Source organism: Arvicanthis niloticus, chromosome 3 (genome assembly GCF_011762505.2).
Source record: "Arvicanthis niloticus isolate mArvNil1 chromosome 3, mArvNil1.pat.X, whole genome shotgun sequence".
Taxonomy (NCBI): Eukaryota; Metazoa; Chordata; class Mammalia; order Rodentia; family Muridae; genus Arvicanthis; species Arvicanthis niloticus.
In genome coordinates, this window is record NC_047660.1 from 118,603,013 (window position 1) to 118,618,699 (window position 15,687).

General features: G+C 41.1%; 1 long non-coding RNA gene across 1 annotated transcript; it reads left to right on the forward strand.

The window, feature by feature from the left end:
• Window positions 1-1,567: 1,567 nt before the first annotated feature.
• On the forward strand, window positions 1,568-15,485 carry LOC143441626 (uncharacterized). Its single transcript, XR_013109193.1, has 3 exons — window positions 1,568-1,773; window positions 6,855-6,928; window positions 15,340-15,485. It is a non-coding gene; the product is annotated as an uncharacterized LOC143441626 (long non-coding RNA).
• The last annotated feature ends 202 nt before the right edge of the window (window positions 15,486-15,687 follow it).

Here is a 15,687-nt window from a genome sequence, read left to right on the forward strand (position 1 = left end):
TTACTGTTTCTGAATGACCAACCCCTCCTCCTTTATGGAAAAGAGACCTGTGACCTCATTTGCATTTCAAATATTTCTACAGTGGAATGGTGAAGATCAATGAATTGATTGTCAGAGAAACAGCATGAGTGACAAATTCCTTAGGAAAAGAAAGAAAGAAATACAAAGGAGGCACACAGTGATTCAGGAGTGATTGAACAAAAAAGGTCTCAGCACTATTCTTGGTCTCATTTTTTTTTTCTAAAATTGAAATAATCTGAGGACAAGAAAAAGGCTGACCTAAAAGTATGGTTAAACATGTCTGCAGTGCATCATGTGACAGTTAAATGTCACCCTACATACATTTTTTGTGGCGGATTCCATTTCCCCATCTCTGGGGATATTTTGAGAGCTACTGTGATGTAATAGAAATAGGTTGTACTTGGAAGCAGAAAGCTCATGTTCTCGACACTGGGCCTCAGCCATTCATGAGCAACAGATGGGCTTATTTTCAAAGTAGTCAGTGATATTTCGAGGCTATTCTAGCCCACTGAAAGTCCTGTACCTCCAATAAACTACTGAAGTGTTTATTCCGAGTAGTCGTTCAGAATGGGCATTCTAAGTGAATGGAAGCTCACTGAGGTGCATGGAGTTTGGGACTGGGTGACTGTCTATTTGACTAGCTACCTTAATCTAGCTGAGTGATGTTTTTATTAATGAGTGTGTTAGAATAAAGTTATTTAAAAATAAAAAATAATTATTCTAATATAAATAGTATAGAAGTACTAATCCTTATCAATCCTTAGTGTATTAGAGTGTCCTGAATAGCATCCCACCTCGGGGGACATAAGCTGTCCTGTATGTGTAGACGGTCTGATCCTTTTTCTATCAACAATGTATATCTCCCAGGAATAAGATTCTGGGTCAACCCTGAGGTTCTGGGCAAAGGCAGAAGGATCTTTGGATAGGACCAGGGATCCATGAATGTGGGTGTACTGACTTACACCCACTCTTTGGTATTACAATATTTTTGGTTGGATGAAACCCATTTTTATAGTTAAAATTTCTTTCCCCTTTCTTATTTTATTTCCCCCTACCCCCTGTTTCTTCTAGAAAAAAAATTTAGTGGGAGGAGTCAGCATAGTTTTTAGTTTAGCAACTATAGAGTATCAGGAATAGATTCTGATGGAAGAACGTGTTCTCAGAGATCTCATAAGTAAAGTTGAGTAGGGACCTGAAACCTTGGGTCTTTGAGAGCTCCCACTGTTTGGGGATAACAAGGACAGCTTATTGATGCAGGGGTAGTTGGAGTACGTAGGTATAATTTTTTTTTTTTTTTTTAAGAAACTGCATGGGGGGAAAGGCTGTGTATTGATGCTAAACAGTTAAAAGTGGATTGTAGTGGACACTTATCAATTGTTTGGCCACTCAGCATATGAAGTCTCTGGCTCTATGGGAATTATTTATAACCCTATGAGCCTTGGAGGAAAGGACAGAATCTCAACACTCCCCCAGTCTTCCTGAGGAAGGACACGAGCACATGATTTGGCCCTACCAGACTTATCCACTCAGAGCTGGAACCAGGCTAGGAGCATGAAGAAACGGGAGCCATAAGGACACCCTGTGACAGCAGCTGTCCACTCTTGAGAAGGAGGTTGGCAAAGCACTACTATTTGTAGCTCTGGAGATGGAAGCCGCGGTGTCTGCATGCAATGGTGTCTTCTGAGGCCCAGCTCTGACGCCTGAGTTCTTGGCTGAGCTGCAGCCTGGCTGTTTGGTCCTTCTGGTTATTCTGTGAGTCACCCAAAAATATTAATAAATTATTTTTCTCTTTACATAAGCCCTAGTTGAAGCCCTTGGCTGCTGGAACCTAGCATTATAGTCTCTTATTATCCTTTAAAAACCCATATCTTTATTTGATGATATCCCAAAGAACATGGAATATGCAGGTAAGTTATAAAATAAACTCATCCACTGAAAGGCATTGTGCTCTTTCTCTCTGCCCTGTCTGCTCTCCAGGAGATGACTGCTTACACATTTCGAGTTCATTTTTTTATTTGTTTTACTTTTTTAAAAAATCAATTTTTATCATATTACATATCCAGGCATGTCTGAACATTATTACCCATAGTTTTGTATGCTTTTGAACTTCATCAAAATAGTGTTGGGTTGCCACTTTGTGTGTGTGTGCTTGTGGGTTTGTGTGTATGTGTGCTTATATGTGTGTGTGTGTGTGTGCTTGTGTGTATATACATCCATCATTTGGAAGCCAGGGAACAGTCTTGGGTCTCATTCCTTGTGTCATCGTCTTCCTCCTCCTCCCCCACCCTTTCCTCCGCCTTCTTTCTGTCTTTTTTTGAAACAGGATTTCTCAGTGACCTAGCACTTTCTAAATGGGCTGTGTGGTTCATCAGCAAGTTGTGGGGATCTGCTTGTCTTTACTTCCCCAGCTCTGGGGTTACAAGCACACACCACCTTGGCTTTTTAAAATGCAGGTTCTTGAGATCAAACTCAGGCCCTTAGGCTTTTAAGGCAAGCACTTTACCAACTGACCTTTCTCCCCAGCCCAAATGCCATTTAAAGAATTATTACGTGTGTGTGTGTGTGTGTGTGTGTGTGTGTGTGTGTGTGTGTGTGTGTGTGCTATGGCAAGTGTTTGGAGGTCAAAGAAGAACTTGAGGGAATTGGTTCTCTCTTTCTACCATGTAGGTCCCAAGGGGTGAACTCAGATTGCCTGGGTTTGCCCGCTGAACCATCTCAATGGCCCACTGTGTTTAAAATTAAATAAATGTATATATCTAAGTACCAAGAAAATGATTATATATATGTAAAATCATTGTTTTATATATATGTATACAATCATTATTATATATATAACCATTCTCTTGATATATATGTATATATACACATATATACATATATATATTGGGGGCTGATAATTTTATCTATTACAAATTCCCTACTAGGATTGCTTATGACAATGCTAATAGACCCGGAGAAGAGTTACATGCTTCAGGGATGTCTCAAGCTATTATTCTATATAATAGCATAGGGCTTGGGGTCAAGCATGGTAACAGTGGGAGAGGACACTATATCATCAATGAGAACAAAACAAGGTGGTGCTTGGGTGGACGTGTGTGTGTGTGTGTGTATACATATGAATTTGTGTGTAGAGATTTGATAAAGCAATAGGTGCAGCTCCTCCAGGGAAGAGGAAAAAGCATTAGCAGAAAGTGTTTTTGAGTCATGTGTTTAACTTTCTGTAATACTCTTCAGAAAATGAAAGCAAAATTTGGGCTTTTCAAAATTAATTTTATGTATTTATTTACTGTGTGTGTGGCACATATGCATGAAGTATATGTATACATGCATGTGTATTCTTGTATGTGAATGTGGGTACACATGTGCCATGGTATGCATGGATGTAGAGGTCACGGATCAACCTTAGTGAGTCAGTCTTAGTTTTCTACTTTGCTCGTGACAGCATCTCTCTTGTTTTTTCCGCTGTGTGTGGCAGGCTAGCAGCCAGTGAGTTTCTATCTCTGCCTTCTATCTTCGTATCTCTTCCATATCCCAATGATGGAGCAGGTGCTTCCACATAGGCCATCTCTCCCAAGCCTCAGAAGACTTTGTTTTTCAGATTATCTTTGGATTTACAGGATAATGAGAGGCATTTCCCTGTCTCTCGTCTGCAGTTACTGATTTCTCTATCGTTAACACTTTACCATTAGTGTGGAGCATTTGTTACCGTCACTGGAGCAATGCTGGTATATTACTAACATCCAGTTATTCAGACTTCCATAGTTTCTATTTCAGATCTTCCTTGTATTATAGGCTCCTGTCCTGGGGACTTGCATATCTCTGTTACAGTTACAGTTGCTCTCGTAGCTCTGGCTTCTGCTTGGCTGGGGCAGTTTCTCAGGCTTTCCTTCTTTTTTGTGACCTTGCCAATTTTAAGGGCACTGGTGAGGTGCTTTGTAAGATAATGTTCCATGGAAATTCAATGCTTTTCTTATGATTAACCTGGGGCTGTATGGTTGGAGGAAGAACACTACAGGAAGTATCATTTTTTTTTTTTTTTTTTTTTTTTTTTTTTTTTTTTAGCATACCACCGTCAGTGGTATAGACCAAGGAATTGCCTGTTTAAAGACATTTGTTTCCTAGATATTCATTTATTTATTTATTGGTCTGAAATATAACTCTGCCACAACTGAGTGAGACTGAAAGGCAGTAGGGTTTATTCTCATCACAATGTACGTAAAGGAAGTACTAGACATGTTATTGTTGCCTTTGATGAAAACTGTCTAGAAAGCTTGCTAAACACCCCCCTACATTTCCCGGCCCAGCCCCCTCCTTTGGGCTTCTATTAGAGTTTGAAGCCCATTCTTTACATGCAGTCTTAATAATAAATATGCCATTCCCATAATAAACAATGCATTTTTGTTCCCATTTTTAAGGAAATAAGTGGACATAAGTTTAAATAACATGCTCAAGATTGTTCAATTAGCAAACATTGAGGATAGAGCTTCCCACATGCCTGTTAGGTTGTCGGGTTAAAACCCACCCCCCTCAAAAAAAAAAAATGGCCTAAGCCGCTGAGAGTCTGAAGTCTGAAGACCGGAAGTCTCAGATCAAGTGTTCAGTCAGCTGCGCTGCTCTTCCTCTGAATGGCCCAAGAAAGGCTTTGCTGAAGGCCTTGCTCTTGGATTGAGAATTCCTTGGCCCTGGCTGCATGACTCCACCCTCACATGGAGTCCTCCATACTTGCCTCTCTTCCGGTGTTCCTTATTTTAATGCTTAGGGCTTTCAGAAACGCCCCTCGAGTTTTTCTTTAGCATTTCACTGGTTTCTCTCAGAGGCCTAACCCAGGATGCGAGTATTCCCAATTTCAGAATCTCAAGCCCATGTCTTCTCTGCACCTAGCATTCTGCAAAGATTCAGTCACTCTGAATTGCTCCGCCGCTGACTGACTTCCTTTAAAATGGCAGAACCATTAACTCCGGTAAATTTGCTCTACCGGGGAAGGGCGGGCTGCGATCAGCAGGACTAAAAGCCATGCTGCTTATTGGTCTGAAAAGGTGTTTAGCAGCTACAAACAAACCCTGGAATAATGGGATCAGCAGTCCTTAGGTCTCCAGATGTAAAGGGGACATTTTATTCAGCATCCGTTCATTTAATCAACCAGCCATGACTGGGTGGTCGAGCTAGTTCTGAAACTGAGGCTGAGGTCGTTCCTCTTAAGTCTTCCTTTAATAATTATTCTGTTATTGACACATCACTGACCCGGGCATGACTAATGGTTTAGTATTACCGAGAGACTCAGCTAAAGGCCACCTGGGAGGGGCTGTGGAGGGGAGCTGCGTTGACATTTCCACTGTACAATGGTAAAGCAAATGGAAATTTTAAGGGGGCAGACCTCACTCCATCTTCACTGTAGACTCGAGTGCCATTACAATGCTGTGTAATCAAATTTCCTCCTTTTCTGAAGTCTTCGTTCTGCTTATTAATTAAGTGAAATGACACAACAGGGTGAGTGAGAGAGGACTGTGGGCCACTTAGGTGCATTGTTAGAGTAGTGGCACAGGCTTGATTACAGTCAGCGCACACAGGAGCAGGTAACTTATTGGGTAATATTGGGTAATAACACAGACCCAGGAGTGTCTTTGTGAGAGTCGAAAGAGAATGCTCAGATAAAGGAGAGAAAAATGTTTTTTAATGAAATTTAGAAAATGGGGTCAGAGTATAATTTATGGACAATGCCTTGCCTTCCAGAGTCTGGTGGGGACTATGGTGGGGAGAGTCCACAGTCTAGGACTTTCTTCATTAACTAGTACTCTCCTTTCCCGTCCATCTTTCACCCTCGTCAGTGAATGCCTGTCTTTCTAGGCAAGGTCTCTTAACATTTCCTGAGATACCTTTGGTTTTGCAAATGCAGGAGAGCTTGCCTGTATAAAATTCCAGTCAGGTCTCTTTCATTGTTGTCTGTTTTCTTCTCTGTGAGATGGGAAGGCATGTTCTCATTTTAATTATTTGGTTAGTACATTGCTATTTTTTTCTATTGTTGTGATAAAATACCATGAAGAAGGCAATTTACAAAGGACAGGGTTTGTTTGAGGTTTATGTTTCCAGGATTGGGAGATGGAGGTGTGAGTCTATTAGCTTCATGGCAGGGATGGTGGCAGCATGCAAGCAGGCATGACACTGGAGCAGGAGCTGGGAGCTCACATCCACAAAGTCTTTGGAAACCTCAAAGCCTGTCTCCAAATGACACACCCCATCCAACAAGACCACACCTCCTAATTCTTCCTAAACCATTCAGCCAATTGGGCACCAAGTAGTCACACATATGAGCCTATGGGGGCCATCCTTATTCAAACAACCACAGTTAGCCTATAATAAATGGATATACATGTATCTATTTTTTGCCTTCTTCTCCCTTCATCTTGTTTCTTCTCTTCTTGCGAGAACCCTTCCTTCCCTGCAGAATAGACCTCTTTTCTGCTTTTATCTCACATATATTTCATGGTACTTGCTTGTTCCTCGATATATATGTGTGTGTGTGCATTCTGCATATGAGAGAGAACATGATGATTATCTTTCTGAGTCTGACATATAAAGATATACCTACATACATCACTGTCCTGTGAGTGTTACAATGAATGTTTCACTCCTTTTTTCAGCTATGTAAAAACCCTCATGCTTAAGTAGTACATTTTCTTTGTCCATTTACTTGGCCGATTCCATGTTTTAGCTATTGTGACTAGTGAAGTGATGGGCATGGATGTGCAAGTATCTCTATATATGGAGTGTAGACTAGAGACTTTGGGTGGATGCCTAGGGCTGGTGTAGCTGAATCACGATTGTTCTCATTTTAGCTTTGTGTGCGGAACTTCTAGGCAAATCTTCATAGAGGCTGCATCAAGTTTACATTCCCACTATCCGTGAACAAGTAAGTGTTCTTCCCCTAAAGCCTTATCAGAATTTGCTGTCATTTGTTGTTTTGAGGATGGCCTTCTAACTAGGATGAGACAGAGGTCTCGAAACTCTTTTGTGTTATGATCCTGAAAAGTTGCTGGAACCATACATCAACGTCATTCCCATTAAAACCAAACAATAAATGTTTCTTGAATGAACGCATAAACCCAGACAGTTTCCTGTTTGCGCTCTGTGGTAGCCATGGAGACATGCTGCTTAGCATTGTACAGTGGTTGGCATACGGTCTTCCCCTCTGAAACTTGCACTGATGTGTCACTGCTTTTGTAGTGGTGTTGGGAAGTGGGGCCTTTAAAAGGTGATTTGGTTGTTGAGATGAAGGAAGGAAGGAAGGAAGGAAGGAAGGAAGGAAGGAAGGAAGGAAGAAAGGAAGGCAGGCAGGCAGGCAGGCAGGCTTTGCTTGTGAGAACATTTTATTTAAAAAGAGTGAGTCTCTTGTGGAACTGGAGCTGCAGCGTTTCCAGTTACATAGGTATCGTGGATTGTGTCCTAAATACAGAAGAGATCTGGGCACTGATAGCAAAGAGAACACCATTCAGTGACTGCGGAGAGAACACTTGCTAGTGGCTAGTACTCTGGCATTTGTGGGCTGAAGTGCAATCCACCAGCATCCTATCTTTGCTGCTTTAATATGGGACCATATGGGCACAGTTCCCATGTAACCAAACTCGTTGAATTATCTCTTTAAGGCTGAACCATGCTGGAACAATCTTTACTGGAAACATAACTACATTATGCAGCAGATGTTCCTGGAGAATGGGTACATGAACTTGATTGGGTTGGCTACTGTGTTTTGAAGAGAACAGTGGAACTATTAAAAGTAAGGAACAGACTATGCCCCCCCCCCCCAGAGACAGAGACAGAGACAGACAGACAGACAGACACACAGCAATTCTGATTCTGACAGTGCCATTTATTTATCTATCGATCTATCGATCTATCTATCTACCTATCTATCTTGTCTCTCTTTTCTCACAATTGAGGACATCATGTGGATTTTTCCCCTGATTCTCTGTTTATTTACTTCGGCCTTTGCTGTAGCTCTCACATTACAGGAGGGGGATGTAAGAGAAGAAAACTCATGCTCCCCAGAGGCTTTTCTAATTAACTGTTTGAAAGAGACTTTTAAAAAATGCCTAAGTGTGAGGTTATTTGTATGGCTAATTTCTTTTTTATGCTACACTTACTTTTAAGTGTGATTTATCAAGGCTTAACACATGTATTCTTTCAGGGGCCTCACAAAGAGCACTGCACATTTATTACAGCCCCTTAAAAGGCTGTGTTTTACTTCCACATGCTCTGAAATGATTATTGAGTGGACTTGGTGCTTTTCCTGTAGTTAAAGTGCGTTTTCTTATTGTACATAAATGGTAAATAATTGATACCTGTCATGTGCTTCCCCCTTGCCAGGACCCCCGCCCCTTTCCCTCTTCACTCTCTTCTCTTCTGTCTTCCTATTGGCTGCTCCATTGTCTTGCTCTCCATCCATTCCTCTCCTCTCTCTGCTGGCTTCCATTGCTTTTACCACCATCTACATGGCCTCTCGATATGCTCATCTGAGAGGGGGGTTATATGGGTTCTTGAGACCCCTGCATTACTCAGCAGGGGTCAAGGGGAGGGTTTATGCTTGGATCAAGAATTTTAAAGGAAAGTGGTTTTTAACAAACCCCTTTTCAAAATGATCTTTCTTTTTAGACTGCTGACTCAATAGTAGATTAATTCTTGCTCATTGTCTCTCCTCATGCTAACCCCCAGAAATCTGAAATTAAGGAAATTATAGCTAAAGATCTAAGATCATTCTGAGCAGCAGGGCTTCCCAGTCCAGCCAGCCTTAAAGGAGCTCTCAGTAGCAGCAGAGCAAGACAAACGGTGAATGGAGTAAAGGGAAATTTAAAGCTGTTCTGTCTTTGGTAAACTTGGTTTTAGGAAATTTCCACTGCATCATGGATGTAGAACTATAGAAATTTAGGTGGGTTTGTTTTAAATCTCTGGGAGAAAAAAAATCAAAAGCCATTTTTCTATGGTACAAGGCAGCAATACTAGAATAGTTTTCTTTTGAGGCATAAAAGTTTAAAATTGATATGGGGATGCGAAAGACTTCAAATAGCCAAAAGAATGTTGAAAAAGGAAACAGAGCCAGAAGGCTCACATTTCTCAACCAAAACTTCCTATAAAGCAGTAGTAGTTGCTAAGACAGTATAACACTGGATCAAAGATCAGACAGGGAAGGGAGGCAGGGATGGGGGTGGGGGACGGAATGCCAGTCTATGGTCAATTGACTTCAACAAAGGCATTGGGATCATTAAATGGAGAAAGAGTAATCTTTTCAATGAACAGAACTGGGTTAAGCAAAGAAGGAAATTAGAATCTTATTTTGTAACATACACAATTAGCTCAACATTGATTGAAATTCTAAAACTATAAAACTCTTAGAAGAGAGAGTTTATCTTTGTGCTTGTATTTGAAAATGAATGCGTAGGTATAAAATCAAAAGCACATATATTAAAAGGATTAAAAGCAGATAGGTTAGACTTCTTTAACATAAAAACCTTTTGTTTTTAAAACCATAAGAAAATGAAATGACTGAATGACAGATGAGGAAGGGCTCCCCAGTCCCCATATCTGATATGGGGCTTTTATGTAAAGAACTCTTACAGTGTGATAACAGACAATCAGATTTTTAAAGCAAGCAAAATCATGCTAAGAAACTGTCCAAAATAGATGCTAACAGTCTGATGGACACAAGAAAAGATATTTGACGTCACTGCCATTAGGACAAAATTATACATAAAATGTTCATAGTATCATTATCCATAATGGTTAAATGGTAAAAACCAACCAAGGGCCTATCAGCTAATGGATGGATAAATGACATCCCTTTGGCTCTGGCAAAGAACAAAAACTGATACTACAATATGGGTGCATTTTGGAAACACTGTTAAGTAAAAGAAATCAGTCAGAAATGTCCACATATTATACAACTCCTGAATAAGCATAAGGAAGAGACAAGAAGTAAAGTGGGGGCTGCCCAGTGCTGAGAGAAAAGGAAGAGAGTAGGAAATGATAGGTAAGTAAAAAGGGTTTCCTTTTCCTAGGCTGAGACAGTGTCCTCATTGCGTGTGGTGGTCATGGACACACAGCAACGTGGTTACGCTAAAAGCCATGGAATAGTATACTTTAAATGGCAGAACTGTGTGACAGATGAATTGGCTTGACTGTTAAATGTCTCCCCTGCAGGCTCAGGAATTTGATTCTCAGTTGGTGGTACCTCTTTCATAGGGGTGGGGAAGAGTTGGGGGATGGGCAGGGGTTCAAGGACCTTTAAGAGGAAGTGAGTCTGGTGGGTGGAAGTAGTTCTTTGTGGTTAGTCCTTGGAGGGCTCCAATCTGGCCTGAGCATCCTGTTTCTTGTCTACCAGTGCCCTCATGAGCTCCGCCCCTCCTTAACAGCCTGCAGTCTTCTGAAAACATGAGCCAAACTAAAATCTTCCTTCCTGAGTTGCTCTGTCAGGTATTTAGACACAGGGATGAGAAAAATATTTAATACATTAATTATGTAGTGGTTTGAATAGGTTTGTCCCCACATAGATTCATTTGTTTGAATCCTTGGCCCATCAGAAGTGGCACTATTAGGAGGAAACTGTTGGAAGAAATGAGTCACTATGGGGGTGGGCCTTGGAGGTCTTCTGTGTTTAAGCTCTGCCCAGGGAGAAAGAGACCCTCCTGTCTGCTGGCTAAAGAGAATCTCCTTCTGCCTTCCATTGGATCAAGATGGAGAACTCTCAGCTCCTTCTAGCACCATGTCTGCCTGCATGCTCACCATGATGATAATGAACTGAACCTCTGGAACTATAAGCCAGCCCCAACTAAGTGTTTGCTTTTATGAGTTGCTATGGTCATGGTGCTTACTCATAGCAATGAAATCCTAAGACAAATCATATCTCAATAAAACCTTTAAGTCTCTTCAAATAGTTACCAGTAATCTTTCCCAACAAGAGTTCAGTTTATTTCAATAATAACATCCAAAACTCAAATAAATAAACAAAGCATCCAAACAAAAACCAAAAAAAAAGCAAGCAAACAACAACAAAAACTCAACAAAACACACACGTGGCTGTTAAGTAGTAGTCATTTCTGCTTTACAGACACAATAGTTGAAACTCAGAGGGTTGGATGAGTTTCATGGCATTGTGCAGATAGTTAGAGGTAGTGATGGGGACTATGTGTAAAAGTAACTTTTATTTGCCAGATGTAATCGTCATCTTGGAGGTTTACTGTCGAATAAGTTCACCCTTTCTAGGTCTTTCTGGACTCTGACTAGCTAGTTCAACTCACAATTGCACAAACTAAACAGAACTCACAAATGAACTGAACTCAACTGCACTGCATGAATTGCAATGACTGAACTTATTCTCTCTCTCTCTCTCTCCTCTCTCTCTCTCTCTCTCTCTCTCTCTGTCTCTCTTTCTCTCCCCCCCTCCCTCCTTCCCTCCCTCTCGCCCTCCCGCCCTCTCTTCCTCTCTCATGTCACTCTTAGGCAGCTTGTCCTTCCTGTGATGCTCTTGTGAGAGTTGGGCATATCCTATCTCTGACTCATTCTGTTAAATTTTTCTCTGATTCATAACTTTTCTGTCCCTTAATTAGACGTCATTTTCAAACATGGCTGCCTTCTTCTACAAATCAAGTTTACCTTTATTGTTTGGGATTAAAGGTATGAACCAAGAGCATGTCTGTGTTCCCGCCAGACCACACAGACCTAGAAGGTCTTTGGATGTGACCCCTTGCCAGAGCAGCCATGTTGCTGCTGCTGGATTAAAATTCCTCTACAACTATGGATTTCCGTTTCAGCCTCTTAGTGAAGGCTATGCCATTTTACCAGCTCTATTTGATGTTTTCTTCTGAGATCTTTGCCAGTAGCTGGCATATGAATCAATGCCACCTCTGTTTATTTTTCTAAACTGTCATTACGATTCAACCTAGACCCATTTTTAAAATTCAGAGTCTTAAGTCTGCTTTGGTAACTATTGGGAACCATTGAAGAAGTGGGAAATGTGCTACCTGTCACAAGCTTCTAACCAGGTTGAAATGAAGACAGATCCAGGCCATACTCCTCCTCGCATGGAAACATTCATTAAAAAGTCATATACATATACTAAGATGCAAAATAGCTCAGAAAATCTGCTTCGAAAAGATGATATTCCAGCCCTCTTGTATGTGTTTATCTCTACTTGCATGTAAGGTCCTCTTGGCAAAGATGCGTTGATATTACAGAGTTGGGAGTTTGGTCTCTTTCAGTTCAGGTAACCTCAAATCCTCCTGGTTCATCATGGCTGGATCTAGACCTTTCTGAGATCAAGCTTTAGGCATGAGCTCACAGAGCCACAATTCAGGCCTAAGTAGATCCTGACATCCCAACCAAGGAAGATGTGGGAGTCTTCAAAATGGTAACTAGTCAGCATGAACACAATTTACCAGCAAAGTCTGTGTCAGCTTTCGCTTTGAACTTCAGCTTCCACTACTGTAAAATGAGCTATCTGAGGAGCGTTGGAAATGTGTGAAAATCTATGAAATGCCAATTAGAAGCTATAGATTAATTTAATAAGATTATGTTAGTATGTCTAAAATGCAATGCTAATTAGTAAAGCCTTGGGCGCTGGTGGAGATTTAGAAAGCAAAGGGCACAGAGGATCTGCTTTTACAGCATTGCTTGGTAACACAAAGCAAACTGATGCCCTACCAAGGCATCTGATAGCCCCTGGAGTAGCCTAACTCAGCATATGCTGGATATCTCACACAATAGGCTGAAGAACTTCAAATAAAGTAACAGGGATATTAACACATACGCAACAAGACTCCAGGTGATATATGAAGCCTGTCATGTGCTTAATATTTTAATTATGTCTTGTATGCTTAAAACCTGGGGCTTGTTAGCCAAGGATAAACGATTTCAGATCAGATAAGAGAAACTAGAAAAGGAAGACACAGAAAGAAAATATGGAGAGTAGCCAGAAACAGACAACGACAGAGAAACGGAGAGGCGGGTGGGGTGGGGTGGGGTGGGGGCGGGGGAAGGCAGATCTGAGAAATTAGACCCAAGAGTCACAAAGAGAATGAGACACGAAAACCAACCTGGTCATACATCCTCAAGTTGCTCAGCTTTCTAATGTCTGTGCAGTTTCTTCAGAGACCTTCTCTCCACCTTTCCCTTCCAAGATGTTCCTGGTCAGACCAAAGGAACCAACAATAATCAATAGAAACATGACTCAAGAGAATGAGCCTAAGTTCACTGTTTCTGTTTGGGTCTGACGGGTCCCTGCTGTGCGATTAGGTACATGGAAAGTATACTTCATAGAGAAAACCAGGATCTTTGCCATTGCAGTCAAGCTGGGCACAGATCCAGATGTTTCTTTCTTTCATGCCAGTGGAATGGATGGTTGACTATGGGCAAGGTCCCCACACAGATCCTCCATCTCTCTCTTGTATTCATTGCCTGGCTTGGCCTTGCCTCCTGGAATGAGTTGATGCTATATCCATCTCGATCTCAGACTCTACTTTGACATAAAATGAGTATATGGAGGCTTGATGTTTTAAGTATTGAGAGATCCCTATAAATACTTCTTTGCTTTTTATTTTGCTTTTTTCTTACTAAATTTATATTTTTGTTAATAGTTTTATTTCCCAGTAACTTTAATCTGTTAAAATGCCACACTAATTTTTTTTTTCAAATACCCACGAACCCTAACCACATTTGGACTTCCGAGATGGACTCTTTTGAGCTGCCAAATCAAAATGTATTTGAAGTTTTAAGTTTTATAAAGTCCATGAATTTTGCATTTTATTCTAGATTTTTACTCTAATTCAGAATGAATAATAATAATAATAATAATAATAATAATAATAATAAATAATAATAATAATAATAATAATAATGAGGTTTCCTCTATTGTTGACACTGTGGCTTTCCTTCCTCTTGACTCCTGATCTAATACATAGCTGGTTCCTGTTGAGTAACCTTCTCAGCTAGTGCACTGGCAAAGGAGCTGTGAGGAAAATGGCATTGGTCAAAGATAACTCTGGCTTTGCCTTGGACTCCTTGGGCCTGGTATGCACATCTAAGCTTCTTTAAAACTGTGACAGGAAATTGTGTTGATTTCATTTCCAAAGAGAGGCCAAAAGGCAGCGAGAGAAATGGCTCACGGACTAACTTAGGAATTTTCTGGTGCTCTTAGCATCCCAGGAGTTTAGATTTAGGTCTAAAGTCTTGGCTAGGTAAGATTTGTCAAGGAATTCTATTTCCATTAAAGAACATCTTCATTCAACCATATCACCATGAACCAGCTGAGGTATTCTATCTCAGGTCCAAGTGTCCAAGACAAAGCTAGAGCTATAGTACTTGAGCCCAAGGCATTCTTTCAGGTAGTATAGACAGTGTTTGGGCGCCCGGAGTTCCCCAGGACGCCTCATTCCAAGGCTCAACTGTTACTCTAAGATGGCGATCCCAGACAAAAAGGCATCATCTGTTCTTCAGAGGACATCATATTCAGGATCTAGCTGTCATTAAGAGGCATGAAGAGGTTAAACATTTCTTGGAAGAGGGTCTTTTTACAGTCATCTCTCAACAAGCCATCATATGCAGCACAGATTGTCTCCATCATTGCTAACAGATGCATCCATGGCAAAAGACAATTTTGCAAGCCCAGGCAGAAAAGGATGTGTGCTTTTCTGCAATCTTTCCCCTGGCTCACATTAAAGCTAGCCAGGAGAAGAAACATAGCTAAGTTTATTAGGGACAGCTCTCTGGGGGAGGAATAATGGGGATAAGGAGACAGATATTTCTAAGGCATCCAGGGGCTTCTGAAGTAAGCAGACTGGTACAGGGAAATAGCTTTGTGGAGAAATGGCTTTGCTGTGCGTAGTACTATATGATACATTCTGTTAAGTTGTACCCAGGCACATTTGAAATTTTCTAAAGAGTCTCTCGTCACCTTTAAAAGCATTATCACCAGAAAAAGCCAACAGAATAACAATCAGGGCAGCCTTACTGATGGAGATCAGGCAACAAAGTAGTTTTCCCTGTGTGTAACATGGCCGGACAAAGTGCTGCTCCTGTTTGGAGCCAGAGAGGCCTTCAGGGATAGGAAGAAGGTTCCCATTGCCTCTTCAAGCTTGGTTCTTTTTAAGAAGGAAGAGTGAAGACTCAGGGGAAGGGTATTAGGTCAACTAATTTAGTATGGAAACTAAATCTATTATAATTCAAATGGAGAAGCAAACACATGTGGAGAGAGAGAGAGAAAGAGAGAGAGAGAGAGAGAGAGAAAGCAGAAATAGAATCCTTGAGTGATGAGTTTATGGATCTTTGTGTCAACAGTAAGTGAATCCGTTCAGAGGAACTTTTACAATGGATTCTATCACATGGTCTGTGGAAGCAGCATCTGTAGATCTCACTTTTCAGCTGGTACATTCAAATAACCACCCAGAGTGGAACAGTGAGGCTGGTTGGACCGCAGCTGACTGGCATTCGGTAAGGCTCTGTAGATGCCTAGTTCTTCAGAGGTAGGTGTGTATGTTCTGCCTGGTTTGAATGAATATAACTGGACATGTTTATACATCCCTGAACTGAAGAGTAGATTAAGTTCAAGGCAAAGTGGAGCTCCACACCCAGTTGGCCTTCAGCATCCGCTGCAGTTTTTTGGATAATTTTCTCCTCTGTGCTGAG